The sequence below is a fragment of the Globicephala melas genome, chromosome 1 (assembly GCF_963455315.2).
Source record: "Globicephala melas chromosome 1, mGloMel1.2, whole genome shotgun sequence".
In the NCBI taxonomy this organism is placed as follows: domain Eukaryota; kingdom Metazoa; phylum Chordata; class Mammalia; order Artiodactyla; family Delphinidae; genus Globicephala; species Globicephala melas.
Window position 1 is genome coordinate 182,618,282 of NC_083314.1, and position 22,864 is coordinate 182,641,145.

At 43.2% G+C, this 22,864-nt stretch overlaps 1 protein-coding gene and 1 pseudogene across 15 annotated transcripts in view; one reads left to right on the forward strand and one right to left on the reverse strand.

Annotated features, from left to right (window-relative positions):
- The window catches only part of CAMTA1 (calmodulin binding transcription activator 1), an 894,146-nt gene that overhangs the window by 387,575 nt on the left and 483,707 nt on the right, over positions 1-22,864 (reverse strand). The gene's annotated exons all lie outside the window — the stretch shown is intronic.
- Positions 8,213-9,480, forward strand: LOC115865229 (dnaJ homolog subfamily A member 1 pseudogene; annotated as a pseudogene).

The following is a 22,864-nucleotide window of genomic DNA, read 5'->3' on the forward strand; positions in this document are numbered from 1 at the left end:
ATGTTGCTGGGAAAGCCTTCTGTTGAAGCACTCTGGCTTCTAGTACAGGAAGAGCTGCCATACACGTGGAGAGAAACAGATTCGTGGGGGTCCCAACTAGAGAACAGCACCAAGGGACACAAGCAACTAGAAGGCAGATGCCAGGATCTATGCTGTCCATCCCTGGGAATGGATCCCTCCCAAGAGAACAAGCTTCTTGTCCTTGCAAATAATCCCCTCTCGGGAATATTTGGGTTCATTGCCCAGCCTGCCCTGAGTGGGAGTTCATATTCCTGACAAAAAAAAAATTGCCTTCAGAGCGTGGAACACTTTAATTAAGTGGTCATTTGTTGTCTCCAACAGCTCTCTCTGCCCTCATATGATTCCCTGCCCTGCTTCCTAACTGCCTACCCGAGAATGAAGGACGGCTACAGCTAAGCAGCTCACCTTCCCAGCCCGTCTTTCTGTTTTTTCATATTTACTGTCTCCCCACATACTTCTTCCCTAGCACATCAGGTTAAATTTATTTTAAAAAATTGTAAGGACATCTAAGATTCCTGAGGACAATTTGATAATGTGTATCAAAATGAGCCTATCCAAACTCTGGTTATAATAATATGGAGTAAATATGATATTATCCCCTTCAGTTTAAACTCTAAGCTTGGTATCCAGAAAATATCTCCACTCTCCTATAATAGTGTCTGAAGAAGGGCTGCCCAATGCAAGAAGATCCAACAGGGTTAGGGGAAGATGCTTAAAGAGTATGTCTTCAACTGCAGATCAGGAAAAGCCTTCAGAGTTTAATTCATCACAACAGAGAGCATATGCCCTGAGGTGCAAAACCAATCCACTTATGTTTGGGACAAAGGAAACAGGATAACAGACTGGCATCAGAGAACTGCCAGGATTCAAGGCTGGTCTAGAGAACTGGATGTGGGAGAAGGTCAGAGAAGAGGATAGAAGACATTGAATTGATAGCATCCCTGAAGCTTCTTATTTCTATTGGCTGGGGAGAAGTAAAGGTTCATGGAAACATTCAACTCCCTGTGATAAGGACCTTGACTGTGATTCAGAGGAAATTCCTGTTAACCAGAAACACTGCCTTGGACTGTCCCTTTAGGAAATTCCTTCAAAGAAAAATTAGGAACAACAAGAGGAACCAAAATCAAACGAGTATAACGATACAGAAAAAAGTAGAAGCCAAATAGAAACAAATGGATTTAGAATACCCACCAGAAAAATGTCATGGAGCCACTAAAAATTGCTGAAAAACATTACCATGAACTCAAAAATATTAATAAAACAAATGTCTCTTTAAAATAAAACCTCAAAGCAGAGATGCACAATCTCAGGAAAGGTACAGCATGGCATCAAAGGGGAGTAAAACAAGAGTAGGCAGAGCTCAGGAAAGAAGTAGAAAAACAAAATAAAGCCATTAGAGACATGAAGTCATATTGGAAACAGACTGAACGAGAGCAAACCTGCTGAACAGACAATAAGGGACAGAAAGGATGGCATCTGGAAAATGAGCAAAAATGAATGGAATTAGTTCTGGCTCTGGGCAAGATGAAGTGACCACACAAAGAAGCTATAAAACCCAGAGCGATGCTGGACAGCAATTCGAGGACTCTGAAAAGGAAATAGTAGCAGACAGACTGGGGAAGAAGAACCAGAATTAGAAGTGCTACAGAAGCAGCTATGAACCACCATCTTTCCTCATCTTTGAGCTTGAACTCAAGACAGCCTGAAACTAAGAATGGGGCACTAGCATGTGGAAAGAGAGAGCCCAGGAGAGCCTATCTAGTTGTAGCTCAAGAAGGAAGCAAAGGGGGCTTCTGATACTTAGGGAGAGTAAAGGAAATGCCCCACTCTTCTTTTTTCTGTTCCCTATACCCCAGGCCCCTGGCAATCCTGTGGTGGTGATGGTAGAAACAGCAGGGCCCACAGGTGCCTAAAACCATGAGGGAAGGGAAACTTCATCACCACTAGGAATATTTGTGGGCCCAAGAGGGTGTGGCAAACCCCTGGTGCTTTTCTCTCTCCCTCTCTCTCTCTCTCTCTGTGTGTCTCTCTGACCTATGGCTGTAGCCTTTGAGGTAGACAGTCATCAGATCTGCCCAACAGAGCAAGGTTAGTAAAGCCCTAGATTTCTGGCCAGAGGACTGAAAAGGTGAAGCCCAGGGAGATGGTGGAGAGGGAGAATCCCATTAGGTTGTTCATGAATTCCTAGACTCACCCTCAAGCTGTGTACACATGGATCTGATCCTAAATAGTATGCCAAAGACTTTGAGGTAGACTGTCCCAGACTGGCCACTGGGCAGTCCGCACACAGGACAGCTCCTGGTAGGAAACAAAGTCTTTGAAACAACTAACGTTGAAATCACAACTCACAAAATGTGGTTGGAACTTATAGCTTGAACCCAACTATGTTGATTGTCTGCTAAAGCAAAAGTATCCAACATTTCCCTTGGGATATAAACAAGACCCGGAGACTCATACCATAATAGTTGAAATGTACAGAATATAACCCAAAATTGACTGGTATAATAAGAACTAGAAAAATCTCAACTTTCATGGGAAAAGATACGTAGATGATGAAGTTACCTGACAAAGTTTATAAAATTATTCCAAGAAGTAAGAGTAAACACTCTTAAAATAAACAGAAGCACAGAAAGTACCAGAAAATAAGTAGAGAATATAAAGAAGAAATAAATGGGAATTTTAGAACTGAAAAGTAACATAAACCCAAATAGAAAACTCATTGGGTGGTTAAATAGCAAAATGGACATCTCAGAAAAAAAAGAGTTAAGTGACCTTAAAGATAGAACAATTGGAATTATCTCATCTGAATGACAGAGAGGAAAAAGATTGAAAAAAAAAAAAACAGAACCTCAGGGAACTGTAGGACTATTGGTTTACCTTTTGTGTTAGAGTTTTGGAAGGAGATGAGAAAGACTGTGGTGTCTGTGTGTGTGTGTGTGTGTGTGTGTGTGTGTGTGTGTGTGTGTGTGTATATATCAGTAAATAATGGTTGAAAACTTCCCAGATTTGGCAAAAGATATAAACTCACAGATTTGAGAAGTTGAATGAACTACAAACAGGATAAATCCAAGAAATCTATAATAAGACACATCATAATCAAACTGTTGGAAACTAAAGACAAAGAAAAAAAGTCTTGAAAGTGGCCAAAGAAAAAGTGACACATTACTTACAGGCAGGGGTCAGCAAACTATGGCCCATGCACCAAATCTCACTGTCTGTTTTGGTAAATAAAGTTTTATTGAAACATAACTATAACTATCCCCTTATGTATTGTGTATAACTGCTTTAGTGTCACAATGGCAGAGTTAAGTAGCTGTGACAAAGCCATATGGCCTGCAAAGCCAAAAATATTTAATATCTGGCCCTACACAGAAAAATGCTGCTGACCCCTGTTACGGGAAACAGAAATTTGAATGACTCCAGATTTCTTGTCAGCAATCATGGAGGCCAAAAAGAAGTGAACTAACATTTTTTAGGCAGTGAAAGAAAAAACTCAACCCAAGATTCTATATATAGCAAAAAAAATACCCTTCAGGAATGAAGGAGAAATAAATCCAATATCGGATGAAGAAAAACTAAGACAATTAGTTGCCAGCAGACCTGCTTTAAAAAACTGCTAAAAGAAGTTCTTCAGATAGAAGGGAAATTACATAACAGAAGGAAAATTTCAACAACAGTATTGAAGGAAGAGCAACAGAAATGGTAAACATCTGGGTAAATATAAAAGACTATTTTCCTCTCGAGTTCTTTAAAAATCTTTTGATGGTTGAAAGCAAAAATCGTAACACTCTCTAGAGGGGTTTTCAATGTATATAGTTGTAATATATTTAACATAAAACAAAATATAAATAGCGGAGAAAAAGGACCTATATGGTGGCAGGACTTCTATAGTCTATCTGAAATGGCAAAATATTGATTATAAGTAGATTGATTCTAAGAATTATACTGTAATCCATAGAGCAACCACTAAAAAAACTGTACAAATAGTACAGTCAAAAAACACAATAGATAAAATAGAACACGAAAAAATTTCAAATAACACAAAAGAAGGCAGGAAAGGGAAAACAAAAGGACAAAAACATAAGAAATAAACAAAAACCAAATAATAAAGCACACCAATAAGTATATTAAATATAAATTGTTTAAAATGCACAAATTAAAAGACAAGAGATTTTCAGAACAGATAATAAAAAATATGACCCACCTATATACTGTTTACAAAAACTCACCTCAGTTATAACAGTATGGGCAGATTAAAATTTAAAGGATGGAAGAAGGTATACTATGTAAACACTAGGCAAAATAAAGTTTCAGTGACTATACTACTACCAGAAAAAGTAGATTCAGAGAAAAGAAAATTGTCAGGGATAAAGAGAAACATTACATAATGATAAAAGATCAATTCAACAAGAAGACATAACCCCAGATGTGTATGCACCTAACAAGAGAGCTTCAAAATATATGAAGCAAAACCCGAAAGAACTGAAGGGGAAAATAGACCAATCGACAACTGCAAATGGAGACTTCAATACTATTCTCTAACTAATAAACAGAGTGAGTAGACAGAAAATCAACAAGGACACTAATAAAAACTGAATAACATATCAACCAACAGAATCTAATTGATATTTAGAGAGCATTCCACCCAACAACAACAGAATATACATTCTTTTTAAATGTACATGGAATATTCACCAAAAAAGACCATATGTTGGGTCATAAAACAAACCTTAAAATGTAAAAGAATTGAAATAAAACAAAGCGTGTTCCCTGATGGTAATGGATTTAAACCAGAAATCAATAACAGGACCATAACAGAAACATCTTCAATACTTGGAAGTTAAAAAGAAAACTGTTCTAAAAAATCCACAGGTGGATCCATAGGTGAATCCAGAGAAAGTCTCAATAGGAATTGGAAAATATTTTCAGTTAAATAAATGGTTAAAATACAGCATATCAAAATCCGTAGGATGAAGCTAAAGCAATACTTAAAGAGAAATTCATAGTATTAAATAAACACTTAGAGTAGAAAAAAGTTCTCAAATCAATAATCCAAGCCTCTATCTTAAGAAACTAGAAAAGTCAGAGCAAATTAAACCAAAGTAGCCCAAACAAGAGAGATAATAAATGTAAACATGACTTGCAAATGAAACTGAAAACAGAAAAACAACAGAGAAAATCAATGAAACCAAAAGCTGGATTTTTTAAAGATAAATAAAAATAATAAACCTCTTATAAACTTGACAAAGAAGACAAAAATTACCTATATCAGGAATAAAAGAAGAAATAGATAACCTGAATTGTTCTCTAACTACTAAATAAATTGAATTGGTAGTTGAAAACCTTCTGAAAAAGAATTCTCTAGACCTAGATGGTTTTGCTGGCAAATTCTACCAAACATTTAAAAATGATATTGATTCTACACGATCTCTTCCTGAAAAGAGAAGAGGAGATACCATTCTTCAACTTATTTTATGAGACTAGCATCACCTTGATACCAAAACCAGGCAGAAATAGTACCACAAAGAAAACTACAAATCAATATCCCTCAGGGACATAGATGCAAAAATCCTCAATAGAATATTAGCAAGTCAAATTCAGCAACATATAAAATGGATAATATACCATAAACAAATGAATTTTATCCTCGGAATGTAAAGCTGGTTCAATATCCATAAATCAATGTAATCTACCATATTAACAGTTTAATAAAGAAAAACCATATGATAATATCAATTGATGCAGAAATAGCATTTGAAAAAATTCAACATTCATTCATGAAAAAAAAGTCTCAGCAAAATAGGAATAGAAGGGAACTTCCTCTTCCTGATGAAGGGCATTTATAAAAACCTACAATTAAGATCATACTTAATGGTGAAAACCTGAAAGCTTTCCCTCAAAGACTGGGAACTACACAAGGACTCTCACACCTATAGCATTATATGGAAGCTTTTTAGCCCTTGCAATAAAGCAAGAAAAGGAAATAAAAGTCATATAAATTGGAAAGGAAGGAGTAAAATTGTCACTATTTTCACACAACATGATTGTCTACATAAAAAAATCCCAAGAAAAAATCTTTTCCTTAAGATGTTAAGGAAAAACCCAAATGAACTTTTTGGCCAACTCAATACTTAGGTAAAAATCTAACAAATTTTTACAGGATCTGTATGCTGCAAACTACAAAATACTGGTGAAAGAAATCAAAGCAGACCTAAATAAATGGAGATACACATCACAATCATGGATGAGAAGACTCAACATAGGAAAGATTTAAATTCTCTGCAAAGGGATGTATAAATTTAATGCAGTATCAATCAAAATCCAGCAGGAATTTTTGTAGCTATAGACAAGCTGATTCATAAATTTATATCAAAAGCAAAGAACTAGAATAGACAAAACAATATGGAAAAAGAAAAATCACATTAGAGGAATTAAACTACATGCTTTAAAGACATTATAAACCTACAGTAATCAAGACAGTGTGGTACTGATGAAACAATAGACATATGGATCAATGGACAGAATATAAAGTCCAGAAAGAAACCCTCATTGATTTTGATAAAGGTGCAAAGGCACTTCAATGGAGAAAGGACAGTTTTCAACAAGTGGTGTTGCAACAATTGGTTATCCACATGCAAAAAAAAAAATAGGATATTTGACCTAAACCTTTATATAAAAATTAACTCAAAATGGATCATAATCTAAGTTAAATACATAAAATCATACTATTTTTAGAAAGGAACATAGTGGGGAAATAATTGTGACCTGGAGCTAGGCAAAGATTTCCTAGACAAAACACCAAAAGTAAGATGCAGTTTAAAAATAATAAACTGGACTTCACTGAAATTTCAAAACTTTTGTTCTGTGAAAGGCACGGATAATGAAAAGTCAAGGTACAAACTGGTAAAACAAAAATTGTCAAATCACATTTATGACTCAAAAAACGCAATTAAAAATGGGCAAAAAAATTGAACTGAAGCATTGCTAAAGAGGATATAGAAATGGCAAATAAGCACATGAAAAGCTGTTAACATCATTAGCCAGTAGAGAAACACAAATTAAAACTACAATGAAATACCAACACACATCTAGTAGAATAATTAAAAAATAAATAAAACCCCAAACAATAAGAATGGTTTATCTGTTTCTTATAAGGTTAATCAAACATTTACCATATGACACAACAATCTCACTCCTGGGTATTTACCCTAGACAAATAAAAACTTATGTTCACACAAATACGCATGCACAAAAGTTTGTAGCAACTCTGATCATAATCAACAAACATGAGTTTATTCAGTGAATGGGTAAAAACAACAGTGGTTCATCCACACAGTGGAATCCTACTGAGCATAACGACTTGGATGAACCATAAGACATTACGCAGAATGAAAGAAGCCAGTCTCAAAGCTTCTATACTGTATGATTCCATTTGTAAGACATTGTGAAAAAGACAAAACTATGGCAACGGAGCACAGATCAGTGGTTGTCGGGGTTTCAGGGTGGGGTAAAGGTGTAACTACAATAGAAATACCAACCAGGGCTTGCTTTTAGTCTGGACAATCATTCTAAAGTTCATTAGAAAAATAAACAAGTAAGAGCCGCCAAGGAGATTCTGAAAAAGATAAGTAATAAAGGTGGGTTTGCTCTATGAAAATGAAAATGTATCATAATTTGGAGTGTAACAGTATGAGTAAACAGACAAATCACTGAAAAAGTATAGACCATCCCAAAATAGATCCAAATACAACTGGGAATTCAGTATATGGCAGAGAGGGAACGTGCCCATCAACAGGTTAAAAAGTGGATTAATTCAATAAATAATTTGGGGACACTTGAGTATCTCTGTGGGGAAGAAAAAACTGTATACTGACTCTATTCCTTCTACCTTAATAAATTCCAAATCAATGAAAGATTTAAAGTAAGAACAAAATGAAACAATTAAAGTACTAGAATAAGTTTTTTGTAATTTTAGAGTAAAAAAAAAAAAAAGCTTTTTTCACTATGTCACACACTTTGGAAGCCATAAAAGAAAAGACTAATAAATTGGACTATTTAAACGTTTTGGGGGGGAACTTTCCAGAACACTCGGTGAAAAGGCGGAGGAGCAGCGGCTGTCCGAGCTGCGCACGGCAACCTGCTCCTTCCCACTCCCCCACACCAGCATCAGCCTGCTCACCAGCTGTAGGAAATGGTGAAGGAAACCACTTATTATGATGTTCTGGGGGGTCAAACCCAATGCCACCCAAGAAGAACTGAAAAAGGCCTACAGGAAACTGGCCTCGAAGTACCACCCTGATAAGAATCCTAATGAAGGAGAGAAGTTTAAACAGATTTCTCAAGCTTAGGAAGTGCTCTCTGATGCAAAGAAAAGGGACTTATATGACAAAGGAGGAGAGCAGGCAATTAAAGAAGGTGAAGCAGGTGTCGGTTTTGGCTCCCCCATGGACATCTTTGATATGTTTTTTGGAGGAGGAGGCAGGATGCAGAGAGAAAGGAGAGGTAAAAATGTTGTGCATCAACTCACAGTAACCTTAGAAGATTTATATAATGGTGCAACAAGAAAACTAGCTCTGCAAAAGAATGTGACTTGTGACAAATGTGAAGGCCGAGGTGGTAAGAAAGGAGCAGTAGAGTGCTGTCCCAATTGCCGAGGTACTGGAATGCAAATAATAATTCATCAGACAGGACCTGGAATGGTTCCGCAGATTCAGTCTGTCTGCATGGAGTGCCAGGGCCATGGAGAGCACATCAGTCCTAGAGATAGATGTAAAATTGCAACTGAAGGAAGATAGTTCAAGAGAAGAAAATTCTAGAAGTTCATGTTGACATAGGCTTGAAAGATGGCCAGAAGATAACATTCCGTGGTGAAGGAGACCAAGAACCAGGACTGGAGCCAGGAGATATTATCATCGTTTTAGATCAGAAGGACCATTGCTGTTTTTACTCGACGAGGAGAAGACCTTTTCATGTGTATGGACATACAGCTGGTTGAGGCATTGTGTGGCTTCCAAAAGCCAATATCTACTCTTGACAACCGAACCACAGTCATCACTTCTCATCCAGGTCAGATTGTCAAGCATGGAGGTATCAAGTGTGTGCTAAATGAAGGCATGCCAATTTATCGTAGACCATATGAAAAAGGTCGCCTAATCATTGAATTTAAGGTAAACTTTCCTGAGAATGGCTTTCTCTCCCCTGATAAACGCTCTTTGCTGGAAAAACTCCTACCTGAGAGGAAGGAAGTAGAAGAGACTGATGAAAGGGACCAGGTAGAACTAGTGGACTTGATCCAAATCAGGAAAGATGGCGCCATTGCAATGGAGAAGCATATGAGGATGATGAACATCATCTCCGGGGTGGTGTTCAGTGTCAGACCTCCTAATGGGGCCAGTGAATAACACTCACTGCTGGCATTTTATTTGCAGTAGTGATTGAGTGAAGGACTATAATCATAATAGGCTCGCTACTTGCTACTGTTTGTTTTAATATTCAACTATAGTAGTGTTTTAAAAGTTAAATGAAGAATAAACTCGAATATAAAAGCTCAAAAAATGTTTTTTGAACAGGTAGAATACAAAGGTTTTTAATCAAATAAAAATTTAGAAATTATTTAAGATACATATTACAGAAAAAAGGGCTAATTTCTGTAATATATAAAGAGCTTCTCCTAACCAATAAGAAAAAGACCAACAATCTAATACAAAATTTTATAAATATGTGAATACATAGCTCATAGAAAAAGAAAATACATTCAACTTTCTTCATAAGATAAATGCAAAGTAAAACTATGGGATAACTCCTTGTATATGCCAGAACCACATGAATAAAACAGTACAATAGTATAATGTTTAGGTAAGAATGTGAGAAAACAGACACCTTCATATGATGTTGCTTGGGGTGTAATTTAATTCAGCATTTATCTATCGGCAGAGTGTTGATTAAATCAAGTGTGGTACGTTCATTCTGTTGACTACCAGCTCCCAACTCAAGTCTTTTCCTTGCTGTCGTAAAGGAAAGCTTCTCCCCTGGAGTTCCACAGGGACACTTGCTCCATCAGCTCTTTGCTCGTGGATCACCCTCTCAGTGGGTCTTTCCTAATCTCCCAATTTAAAATTGCACCCACTTCCTATGCCTTTTTTTTTCTGCTTTATTTTTCTTAATGATGCACACCACCATCTGACATACTATATACATTTTTTCATAATTTACCGTCCACCTCTCCTCTCCAGAATGTGTATCAGAAAGGGCTACTCTGTCTTTGGCACCTAGAACGATGCTAGGCACACAGTAGCTGCTCAATAATACTACTGACTCAGAATGAGGCAGCTCTTTACGTACTAATGGAAACCAACCTAATACAAGTTACAGTGTTACATTGAAAAAGCAAGATGCAATATGTGTATGAAGTATGCTACATTTGCGCAAGAGAAAAGAAAGGAAAAAGTGTCCATCACTGGAAGGATCGATGAGAAACTGTAACATGTTGGCCTCTGGGGAGCTGATTGGGTGAGGCAGGGTGGGAAGTAGGGAAGGGAGACTTACTTTTTACTGTATAGCTTTTCTACCTTCTCAATTCTTTATCCTGTATTATTCCTTCAAAGTTTGCATAATTTATAGTTTAAAAATATATAACAATATGGGACCTCCCTGGTGGTCCAGTGGTTGAGACTTTGCCTTCCAATGCGGGGAGGGGGGTGGTGGTGCGTGTTTGATCCCTAGTCGGGGAGCTGAGATTCCCACATGCCTCGTGGCCAAGAAGCCAAGACATAAAACAGAAGCAACGTTGTAACAAATTCAATAAAGACTTTAAAAATGGTCCACATCCAAAAAAAAAATCTTTAATAAAAAGTACATAACAATCTTAAAAATATGAAAGTCCTGTAACCTATAATACCACTTCTAGAAATTTATCCTAAGTACATAAAACCTGTTCAAGGATAATCATTGAAGTATGGATAGAAAAAAATCTGGAAACAACATAACTAGGTTATGTTGTAGGTTAAGTCCCTGCAAGGAACTACTACTGTACAGCTGTTAAAATATATTTATCTGTGTTGATTTAAAGTTCACAGTATATTGCTGGTTAAAAATGATACCTTTTTAGAGTGTGTGTGAAAATGTGTGTGTGCTCACTGGGTTTGGGGGGACTTTTGCCGTCTACACATTTTTATACTGGTAGCATTTTTATAATAAATTACTTTTGAGATCAAAACAAAGACAATGAAAAAAATAAGGTCACTTCTTCAACAGAAAATTGTATAAGATGAAACATGCAAAATAAGTTGTTTCTCTTTATAATTATTTTAAATGTTTCTTTAAATTTCCAAGCTGCATTAAAAAAAAAAAACACAATGGCAATGAAAATATTTTCATGTTGGAGAAAATACAATGTCTCTTTCACTCACACCTTGCAGTAATGAAGGCCATGCTCTTTTTTTTTTTTTTCAGTATGCGGGCCTCTCACTGTTGTGACCTCTCCCGTTGCAGAGCACAGGTTCCGGACGCGCAGGCTCAGCGGCCATGGCTCACGGGCCCATCCGCTCCGCGGCATGTGGGATCCTCCCGGACCGGGGCACGAACCCGCGTCCCCCCGCATCGGCAGGCGGACTCTCAAGCACTGCGCCACCAGGGAAGCCCCAGGCCGTGCTCTTTAACCAAGAAAGAAAGTGCTCTTGCCATGATTTCAGCTATTAATTTTGGGCATAAGACAGCAAGAAATCAAGTAATAATGAGTGTGGTTATAATAGTTAACATTTACCTCATGTTTAATCTGTGCCAGGAACTGCTCTAAATAAATGCTTTTATGTGCAGGAACTCATAGAATGCCCCCAACAGCACCAAGAGGGGGGAGACAAGGATACACCCCACTCACAGATGAGGACAATGAGACAGAGTTTGTTCAAAGTCACCCTAGTCACCTCCAGCACCTGGGTACCCTTCTCCCTGGGCCTCAACCCCTGCACTGCCATTACTTGTTAATCTGTCCACCTCCTCAAACAGATGATGCAAATTTTCAGACTCATTCAACTGTGGATTTCCAGCCTAGCACAGTTCAGAAACACAGCATATGTTATTGAACCTTTGTTTATTGAATCCATGTGAACGACAAACAAAGAAAAAGGTCCCAACCAGGGCAGCCCAGCACCCGAGAGGTGCTACCTGCAGGGCTCCTGCTGAGAGGAAAGACTCTCATGAGGGACTGCCAGGGGAGAAACCCAACCTGGGCTCTAACTAGGAAACAGATGAAGTACCCCAACTCCTTCCAATTTATAGCATGTGCTTGCACAACTACAAACCTTGTAACCGCAGATATTACAGGTGCATATCTCATCCCTTTCGGCATTGCGTATTTATAATTTAGCGGTGCGTAAAAATTTATAAAGGCAAAACTAGTGGTTGGTTAATGACGGTTACCGTGGCAGACCGTATTTAGTATATTTCTCATGTCACGGAAATCTGGTCTGGGACAGAGTGCCACATTCATAAAACAGGTGATGAAAAGGGGGAGACACGCGCCAGGGGTTTTGTGACAAAACGCTCCTAGACTCACAAAGGCTGTCCCTCTACTGTCAGCGAGAGGCGAGCTGCTCCAGAAAGGACACGTGAGAGCAGATGCAGAGGGGTCAGAGGCATCTCTCGATGAGCCGGATGCATGGGAGCCCACTGCCAGCCCAGCTTCAAAGAGCAAAGCTTTCTGATGGAGAATAGTTAAGACGAGAGACCCCCAAGAGAAAGCGGTCGATGCTACTGCTGTATTGACAAACGTATAATTTTATCTTGGAAAAAGAAATCCTCTGCCTTTCCAAAAGTGAGTCCTAAAATAGCTGCCTTTCAAGGACCAGCGTCCTAATTGAGTTTTTATTCATCAGTGGCTACAGATGAGCCAGAGCAGGTCCTGGAAGTTTATCCCCGAAGCCATGGTCTGGTCTCACAACTCATCAATTCTAGGCATTGGATGACATGGCGCCGGGCCCAGGGGCCGGGAAAGCCTGCAGCCCGGCCCCATTACAGAGCTCAGAACAGCTCAGCTCCGGGTAGGGCTGGGAAGGCGGAGGCCTGATGCTGCAGGAGGTGACAGCTGGCTGGGCGGGGGCCAAGGGGAATGACGGCTTTGCAGCAGAGATCCCAGGAGCATCCCTCCTGCCCCCCAGCCTCCATCGTCCCTGCCCTGCCCTCCGAAGATAATGAAGAGCTTTGGCTTTTCCTGTCCTGTCCACACTGTGGGGAAGAGGTGAGGGGACTTCCGCGCAGGTGTCATGAAATCTATCCAGAGGTTAAGCACCGCCAAGCTCTGCTCAGGCCACCCCAGGGTCAAACAGAGCCCAAAGTACTGCCTGTCCAGAGGCTGAGAGGGAGTCTCCCCAGGCCCCACCTGGCAACCCCCCTACAGTCACCAACAAGGGCTGAGAAACCATAAGACCCCTCGTACTCCCCAAACACAAAGTCAAGGGATCTGATAAACAGAGTCATCTATTTTCACTTAGTACAACAATTAAAGCAGATCTATATTTTCAAACCATCACCCTAAACAAGTCAAACCACACTATAAATCAAAAAGGAATAATTAAAACCTACAGTTCTCACAATACCACAGAGTGAGGCAATCACAAGGCACTTCTAATGAGCAATTTATGTAATTAAAATAGTCAGACCCGTAATATGCAAAGAACACTTCAGTGAATTACTGCCAGGGACTCTGTGCCCTTTGATCCTCGTGCCTGGCCTCTGCTGCTGTGACTTCTCAGTCACCCTCTCCTTGTATTTCTGGGCACCTGGAAAATAGCCACAGAAGATTTTCTTCATAAGCTCAGACTGTGCCTCATACTTAGAAAGCACCTTTAATACCAACTCGCATAAAGGATGGTGGGTAATTGCTGCTAGCATCCAATGGGAGCGCTGTATCTCATCTATGATACGCAATTTAGAAGCTCTATTCTAGTAAGAGAATTTTATGACTTGCTGTCACGATAAATAAAAGTTTACGGCATAATGGAATTAATATTTACTCTGAGTGCAACACAGACTATTCCAATAAAGTTGTTCTGGAATCACTTTACACCAGGACAGTTGGGAAATGTTGCCAACCGACAGACTCGAATTCGCTTCCCCTTATCACCCGCCGATGACTGACAATCTTTTCTGTTTTCTGGTTCAATCTGTTTCCGGACAATTTTTTAAACAATTGCTGTAGTTAAAAACGTTGGTGTTGGATGTGACGTGTTAAATGTCTGCTGAGCTGGCGGCACGTGCAGGGGTGGGGCAGGAGGAGAAGGGGAGAAAGAAGGGGGGTGGTGGTGGTGGGTGATTCCGTGCCAGCATCTGAAGGAGCCGCTTTGGAAGAAGGAAAGGATGTGTTCTGAGTGAGCCCCTCTAACGCTGTTGTTTTCAGAAGGGCATTTGTGACTCATCGGACATTCAATCTGTTGCTTTTATGAGAAGGAAAATTTTTAAAAAGAATACTAGCTCACATGTAAATTACGCAGTGGCTGCTTGATCCTAACATAACTATACAGCAAGCAATTCTCTTACTTTATCCTAAATTATAATGTACTGAAGGTGCGGGGAGCAGTTATTCCAGACCTTAAGCGAGTCAGAACCGCAGTCAGATTTACCGTGAAGCTACCGGCACTGAAGCTTCAGGACTGCCGCTGCCTCACCACCCGTGTGTTGCATGGACAGACCCCTTCCAAGATGCTAGGCCTAATTTTGTGTTCATGATTTTGTATTTATACAAGATCCCCAACTGTATTGGCTTCAGACCCCATGAAATTGGCATCTGCCCCTGATCAGAAAGAAACTTACATTTCAAAGCAAAACAAAACAAATTCCTAAGAGGAGAGGGAAATCCTGTCCCAGGGTGGGGTTGGGACCTCTCGAGGTCCTCGGCACGAGTGTTCTCGATGGCGCACGTGGGGTTGCGGTGGTGCCGCCGGGGAGGGGATGGAGATGTAGGGCTTTATCGGAAGGGTCCAGGAGACTAAGACACAATGGCCAGCTTCCGACTCAGGGGAGCCGCTGGCTGCTCTCCGAGTCTGAGTCATGCAGCAGCAGGAGGCAAGTTGCCCAGACTATAAACAAGTGGAGAATTCCAGAGAAAGCAGGGATTAGTGGGGCGGGCCAGACCACCCACCTTCTCCCCCTGCCTTAGCCCCTATGAGTCACAGGCAGGATTGTCATAAGGGGGGAAGACAGCTGATGATGCTGTCACAGGGCCAAATGTGAAGCTCTTGTTCAGAGGCTAAGATGGTTTTAATAATATTCCTAGTGGTAAAGAGTGCCTTTAATATAAAGAAATCAAGTCGTTTCATATACTGTTTTCCTACAAAGAATAGTTTTACTATTGGCCTTCTTAACGACGAATCCATAAACACATAGAATGACCTGGGTAAGTACCCCGAGTCTCTACACCTCCAGCTCATATTTTGAAACAAAATTTTCATATATTTTGAAGATGAGGAGCCAGACCCAGAGAGGGGAAGTTACTTGCTTAAGGTCACACAGCAAGGGAGGCAAGATGCAAACTCAAGACATCTGACTCTATGACGGTAGCCCCTTCGTTAAAGCAAGTCACCTCCTTAGGTCACTGCTGGAGGAGGAAGAAGCCAGCTGTGTATCCAGAAACCCTGAGCCTGGCTGGCAATGGAGCAGAGGGGAAGGGAGGCCCAAATGCTAACCACTCAGGAGTGCCCGTCTTGAATGTTTTGGTGTTCCCCATCTCAGTGCATGAGTCCAGACTCACCCTTCTCTCCAAGACGGTCCCTGAGTGCATTTCTGAGGCCTTAGGTCAGGGATTTGGGGGTTCTAGAACCTAGCACAATGCCTGACACATCTTAAGTGCTTAATAAAAGTTTGCTGCATAAACAATTTAGTACGGATCTATTGTAGAATGTATTGAGACATCTATAAAACATCCTTCAGATATTTCATCCTTCAGATGAAATATGCAACAGACTTCTGGTACTCCAGGGCCATTTGGGCACAAAGCTCTAGAATTTCCCCTGTAGCAAGACACGGGAATCCCGAGCCTGTAGATGGAGGGAGGTACCTGTGTGAACAGACCCCCAGGAGAGAGGGTGACATGCACCAGGTCAGAGAGAGCTACCGGTCCCGTTTCGATTCACAGAGAAAAGACAATCATTGTCCCTCCAAGCTGAAAATCCATTCCTGTCCACCCCAGGGACCCTGGGCGGAACTTGTCAGTGGCCCTTCTAGAGCAGAAAGTAGCTTTGATATAAGGAAGAGGGGAGCTCTGTTGCACGGGAGCATCCTGGGTTGGGGCAGGGAGACCATGCATCTCTGGGGAATGCTGAGGAGGAATTCAGCCCTTGTAGCTGCACCCAGGACCCCTGCCATGTTTCCTTGGCTCTTGCCCTGCACCTCCCCCTCAGGAAGTCCACCCAGTCCTCAGCCCTGGAGCTCTCTGTCCAACCACATTCCATAGAGTCTTCCTTGAGGACCCGCCCCTGCAAGTTCCCTACAGACACCAGCCTAAAAGTGCAACCACAACATCTTTACAATGGTCTTTGTTTATTTCAGATTGCAAATTGTCTGATGATTTTATTTCAATGAAAGGGACTGCTCTGTATCACACTGCAAACACATACAGAACTGTTGCCCATAAGGGTGATGATCTGGTGCAGGGGATGGGAGGAAACAGTAAACATTAAATCAAAGCGACTCAGCTTCCAGCCACTAGACCTGCCTTCCTGCTGGAAACAGCCATAAAACTCGATGAAAATATCTGAGGCTACTCTTTGCAGGCACTGGATGACAGGCAGTTCAGGACTGTGATCCCATAAGAAAGAAAACACACAAGGTGAGCCCTACATCTGCCGAATTTCTGGACCATTACGCAGGGAGGTGGGGTCCAAGCTGGGCACAACAGCCTCCCTGATCAGAGAAGGCAAAAGTCAGAATTTGAGGCTGCTGAAGCAGCTAGAATTTGAAGGTCTGAGCCCTGGAGAGAAGGGAGCTGTGTAGAAGGAAGTCTGCTTGGAGGTTCCTGGGGGTACCCGGTTGAGGGCAGAGCTGCCCATATGCGGGGCAAGACTCTAGATACTATAGCACTGAAGGCTAAACAGCGATACTGGAGGTCACACAGGGTTGGGGGACCTTGAATTATGGCCCAGCCAGATGTGAGAACCCTCACTGGGTACCTGCAGCATTCACTTAAGACTCCAGAAAGCCCAGGCTTAAGAGGAAGGACCACATCCTTGCATAAGCAGCAGAGCCTTCAACGAAGGGCAAAACCAAAATAGACCAACCATATCAAAAGAGTAGAACCGAGTCATCTGTCAGAACAAAAATCAACATGCTTTACAGGGAACAACACAATCCAGACTCCCTACAACATAAGTTCCATAATATCTAGAGTATACCATGTTCATGGATTGAAACTGGTCCACAGATTTAATAATCAAAATCAAAGAGAGCTTTTTTTAGGGGGGAGAAATCATTTTTTGCAAAATTAGGATCTTTCTGAACATACAGGTTTACAGTTTCTTTTCCCATTGATCCTCCATCCCCGTCCCAATCATACCCTCATCAGGCATTCGGCACAGCTAACCACTTCCTCTTCAGAGTTCCTCTCCACTTGGTGCCCAGGTCATCATGCTTTCCTGGTTCTCCTCTGCCTCATGATTCCCTTTGTCTCCTTTTCCTCTGCTGGCTCTCCCTATTTCTCCCAGACTGCTAAATGTTTTAGGTGTCATAGGGCCTCAGTCTTTGGTCATTTTCTCTCCTCTGTACACTTTCCCTGGGTGGTCACCCATGGCTGATGCCTACAAAAGTCTGCATCTCTGGTCTGACGGCTCCCCTGAACCCCAGATTATATATCCAATAGCTTACTCAACATCCACACTTAGATGTTGCATTTAATGTGGCTGAAACATACCTCTTGATTTTCCCCCCAAGCCCTCTCTTCTCCTATGATTCTCTATGTCCGTTAATGGCACCATCCTTCATCTAGTTGCTCAGGCTGCAATTTCGGAATCATCTTCATATTTTTCTTTCCCCTTATCCCACATCCAAGTTATCAACAAGTTCTACCAACAATATCTTCAAAATGCACCCCCTGTCAGCTCACTTTTCACCACCTCCACTGCTGTTAAAGTAACTGAACAACCATCTTTTCTTGTCTGGAAGACTGAAAGTGGAGCAATGGTACGACGAGATAGGTAGGAGCACGGATGATGGGGCCAAATAGCATGAGGCCAAACCCTGGCCCTGCCACTTAGTAGTTGCATAAGCTTGGGCAAAGTACTTAATCTCTCTGTGGCTCATTTTCCATCTGTAAGGTGGAGTTCCTAATAGCACTTTCCTCCCTCAGAAGACTGGTACAAAAGACCTTGAGTCAAGGGTCCTAGAAGGCTCACTCCCTTTGGCTCTTCTCACTTGCTCTGAGGTGTTGTGAGTGTGATCTGCAGAGGTCCACATGGCAGGGAACTGAGGTGGCATCCAGCAAATAGCTAGTGATGAACTGAAGCCCTGAGTCCAACAGCTCATGAGAAGCTGAATCCTCCCAACAACCATGTGAGTGAGCTTGGAAGATCTGGGCCCATTTGGTCCTGGAGATGACCGCAGCCCTGGCTGTCACCCGGCCTGCAGCCTTGGGAGAGACCCCGAGCTGGAGGACCCAGCTAAACCATGCCTGGATCCCCAGCCCACACAAACGGTTAGGAATAAATATGGCTGCTATAAGCTACTGAGTTTTGGAGTAAGTTGTTACCCAAACATTGGTAACTAATACACCCTGCCTTCTTAGAGGCACCGATCACCTCCTGGATTGTATCTGTCCATTGTGTCAGTCTCCCCTGCTGCTAGTAAGCTACACGAGGCCATGGACATTATCTGTCTGGGTCACTTCTGAATCCCCGGGAACTAGGACCATGCCATGGCAAGCACTCAATAAATATTTGTTGCATAGATGAATAAATATCACACAGTGGGCCTTTTCCTGTGTGGTTATGTGATGTTGAAATGACGAACACCTGGAAGTAATTTGGAAAAGACTTCTTAATCTACACCCCCGATTCACAGTACCACCAGCCATTCAATCAGCCAGCGTGGGCTAGGACTCTGCCAGGCTCCATGGTGCAGACTGGAAAGAAACATACAGCAAACCCTCCCCTGAAGGAGTTACAATCTGGTTGAAAAGAAGAAGTCAGCTCATGAAAACGTATAGAGGGGTTTAGTTCTCAGTCGTGGGCCGCTGACCGAAAGATCTTACGTGGAGATCCGTGGGTCCCCTGATGACACTGAGCACGTGTGAGCCACGCGCCGCTCCAAGCGTTGGACACGTGCTGCCCCACATGTGTAAATCTCCAACCCCCAGAGAGGTATGTGCCACTGTGATCCTGGTTTTACTGATAGAAAAGCAAAGCAGAAAGGACTTAAATAGCTGCTCTCGGTCATATGATGGGTAAATGCTAGATAGAGCCAATGTCCGATACCTGAAAGACGGCTGCTAGCCCAGCCCGTGCCCCAGCCCATACGCGGTGATTGGCCCGTGTCCCCACTCACATGCGATGATTGGCCCGTGTCCCTGCCCACATGTGATGATTGGCCAGGCAGCCAGATGGAGGCGGGGTATGAGGGGAGGAAAGTCGACACCAGAATGACCTTGGAGACCAGGTCAAGTGCGGAGGGAAGCTGTGGGGAAAACCTGTGACCAAGGGCCTTGGCCTCGGAAGCCATTAGGGAAAGAACCCCCAGAGTCGCTGCCCCGTGACTCTACGCACGCAGGGCTGGTCCTCACCTGCAAGGAGTGATGGCAGAGTCGGAGAGTGGCTGTCTTCCCTTTAACCAAGTTCATAAGGCACAGGGATAAAATGAAAATTTATTAACGTCTGACAAGAAATCACTACTCCAGGGGCCAGAAAGTTGTATAATTTAGAGCATTTTCTTTGGGAAACCGAAGGAGAGCAGCTTGGTGGTTTCTATGTTTAAGCCTTCGGGCAGAGGAGGCCAAGGCAGCCCTTTCTCCACAGGGCTGGTCTCACCACGGACCGCGTATGAGCTGGCTGCTGGCCAAGACTGCCTGTCCCTCTGACGCTCTCTCTTGTCCCATGGACAGCTTCCATCAGGTGCAGTTCAGTTCTGGGGGCCTGAGTGCACTGTCCTTTAAGGTGACTGCCCATCTCTGCAGTTTCACAAGGATTTATGAGAGCTGTTGAGTTTCCCTCCTTGCCTGCACCCTGGAGAAACGCAGTGTAGCCCCAAACGCCTACGCTCAGCAAGTGGGCAAGAGTATAAACCCCCAGGGGGCTCAGACCAGGCTGAAGAGCACAGCCCCATCCACAAACCCACGAGGGAGTCCCCCACCACCTGGGGCTCGCCTCCACCTGCCCCCCCTGCCCCCATCCGAGCACCCCAGCCATTTGCACTTCTAGGGAGAGCTTGTTCAGCAGTGATCTGCTCAGGCACCTCCTCTGGTGGGCGCCCAGGATTAACTGGCGCCCTCTGCACAGAAATGAGGGAAGCCTGGATTACTCTGGGCTTGGGGCTCAACCGTGTTTCCCCTGGGGAATGCCTGCCCGTGGTACCCTTGCACACTTCAACAGGTGGGAAGCATGAGGCTGCTGGCAAGGATTACAAAAGCCAGATACTCGTTACTACCAAAATCTCCTGCAACCAGCTCCAAGGAGACCTCAAAGGTATTTCTGAGCTTTTGGAGAAAGGTGGGCACGAAATAGCTCGGGACCCTGGCCAGCAATATTACAAGAAGCCGTGAAGATACTTCTCGTCCTCATGCCCAGGGGGAAGCCCCAATGCCTTGAGGCATTAAGCTGGGATAATTCGTGTCTGGAGTGCCCTACCCAGAGTCCTAAGTGGGATGCTACCCGTTTCCAACTCCTCCACCCCTGCTTCAATTGCACTGAAATACAAGCACTGTGTTGTAACAGATGAAAGCAGACCACCATATTATGAAAGCTGTAGCGATAAATACACTTCCCGGTGGATGGCGAGAAAACAAATGACAAACAAACCCGAACAGGAAGGTGCACATGGATCACAGAACAACCTGGGCCTTCGTGCCATAACGCTCTGTAAGCTCTATAAATCGGCTCGTCGTGACTCTTCCGTCTTGGCTGACAAACGACCAAATGGGCTCTGCTCACTCTGAGTGCCAGGGAAACGCCAGCCCGGGAATGGCCTCCAGGTGCGGGCAGGGATGATTCTCTCGGGCCGGCTGCCTTCCAGCACATGTCATCCGGGACGCAGCGGGCCTCTGGCAGCAGCTTCTGAAGCTGGGGAGGCCTCTGGTCGCTGGGACAAGCTGTGCCTGTGTTCTTCATCCTCTACCAGCCTCCACCCCTACCCCCAGCTTCTCCAGCCCAGGTCCTTCCCTTTCTACTGGAAAGCAGTCAGTAGGTGGGGTACAGCAGAAAAATTACCATGGAAGTCAGCTGGGCTTTAGAACTCCCAGCAACCCAGCAGGGAGCCGGACCCGTGCCGAGTGTTTGCTGCCTCTTAGGGGATTCTCCAGGGTTCCCAGGAGAATGGGCGAGGACTGGCTTTCCGGCTTTCCGGGAGATCACTCCTGATGTCTGTCTATTTGGTGGTGGAGGATGGGCTGGGGTGGGCCCCTGCTCTGCAGGAACTCCTGTGCAATTCCCAGAGGGGAAGCAAAGTGCAGAAAACACTCGGCTTTGAACTGGGAGGCCTCTGGAAGGGAGCCGGGGGCGCGACGGCAATAATGCCAACTCGCTTGGGCAAAGTGGCTGAGTTTTCTGAGTAGGCAAATGCACCCCAGGCTGCAGGGGCCTCGAACAGGACAGGGAAGGAACAGCAGCCCTCAGTGATTTGTAAGGGCTGGGAAGGGGTTTCTTCAGAAGGAATTCCATCAGGGATCAACTGGGGTGGATCGGGGAGTGTGAGCTTCTCGCTCCTGAGTACAGAGAGTGGGGGACCTGGCATCTGGGCTGACGGTCCCAGGAAAGAAGCAGCACCGTTATGTATCATCTTCCAGAAGACAGTCAAGTCCTCAGAATGGATGGCGAGGCTGGGGTAGCAGAGGTGGAGGTTTTGGTTTTGGGTTGGTTTTTTTTAAAGATTTTTTTTGACGTGGACCATTTTTAAAGTCTTTATTGAATTTGTTACAGTATTGCTTCTGTTTTATGTGTTGGTTTTTTGGCCCCGAGGTATATGGGATCTTAGCTCCCCGACCGGGGATCGAACCGGCACCCCCTGCCTTGGAAGGCGAGGTCTTAACCGCTGGACCGCAGGGAAGCCCCAGGCTGAGGGGTCTTAACAGCACCCTCAGCCTCTCCAGTGTATTCGATCTTCGCATAAAGATCCGAAAGAGATCCACATTCACTGGAGCTGAAACGCAGGGTGGCTTCCAGAAAACACAGGATATTGGCTCTGTCTGCTAAATAAGTTCTTTCAAATAACTTTTTTTCTCTCCTTTTCAAACTGCCAGTATGTAAGAGTCGTTCAGAATTGATCCCCAGAGAAGGCTCTGTCCAATAAACCTTCCCTCTAGCTCACATCCCAGGAAGCTTCAGAACAAGCCACCGCTTCAGCAATCCAGTCTCCGTATATTTTATTTTTAGAATAATTTCTGGCCACCAGTCCTTAGGTCTCCAATCTGATTTGGTTTCTGTACATGGATTTTTCTTAGTGTTGGTGGAAAATATATTTAATTTCAAATTTCTTTTCTTTGGCCGCACCGTGCGGCATGTGGGATCTTAGCTCCCTGACCAGGGATCAAACCCGTGCCCCCTGCAGAGGAGGCATGGAGTCTTAACCACTGGACCGCCAGGGAAGTCCCTCATTTCAAATTTCTGCAAACTAAAATATTCAATGTAAACGTCAGAGCATGTGTGGGCCATCCATT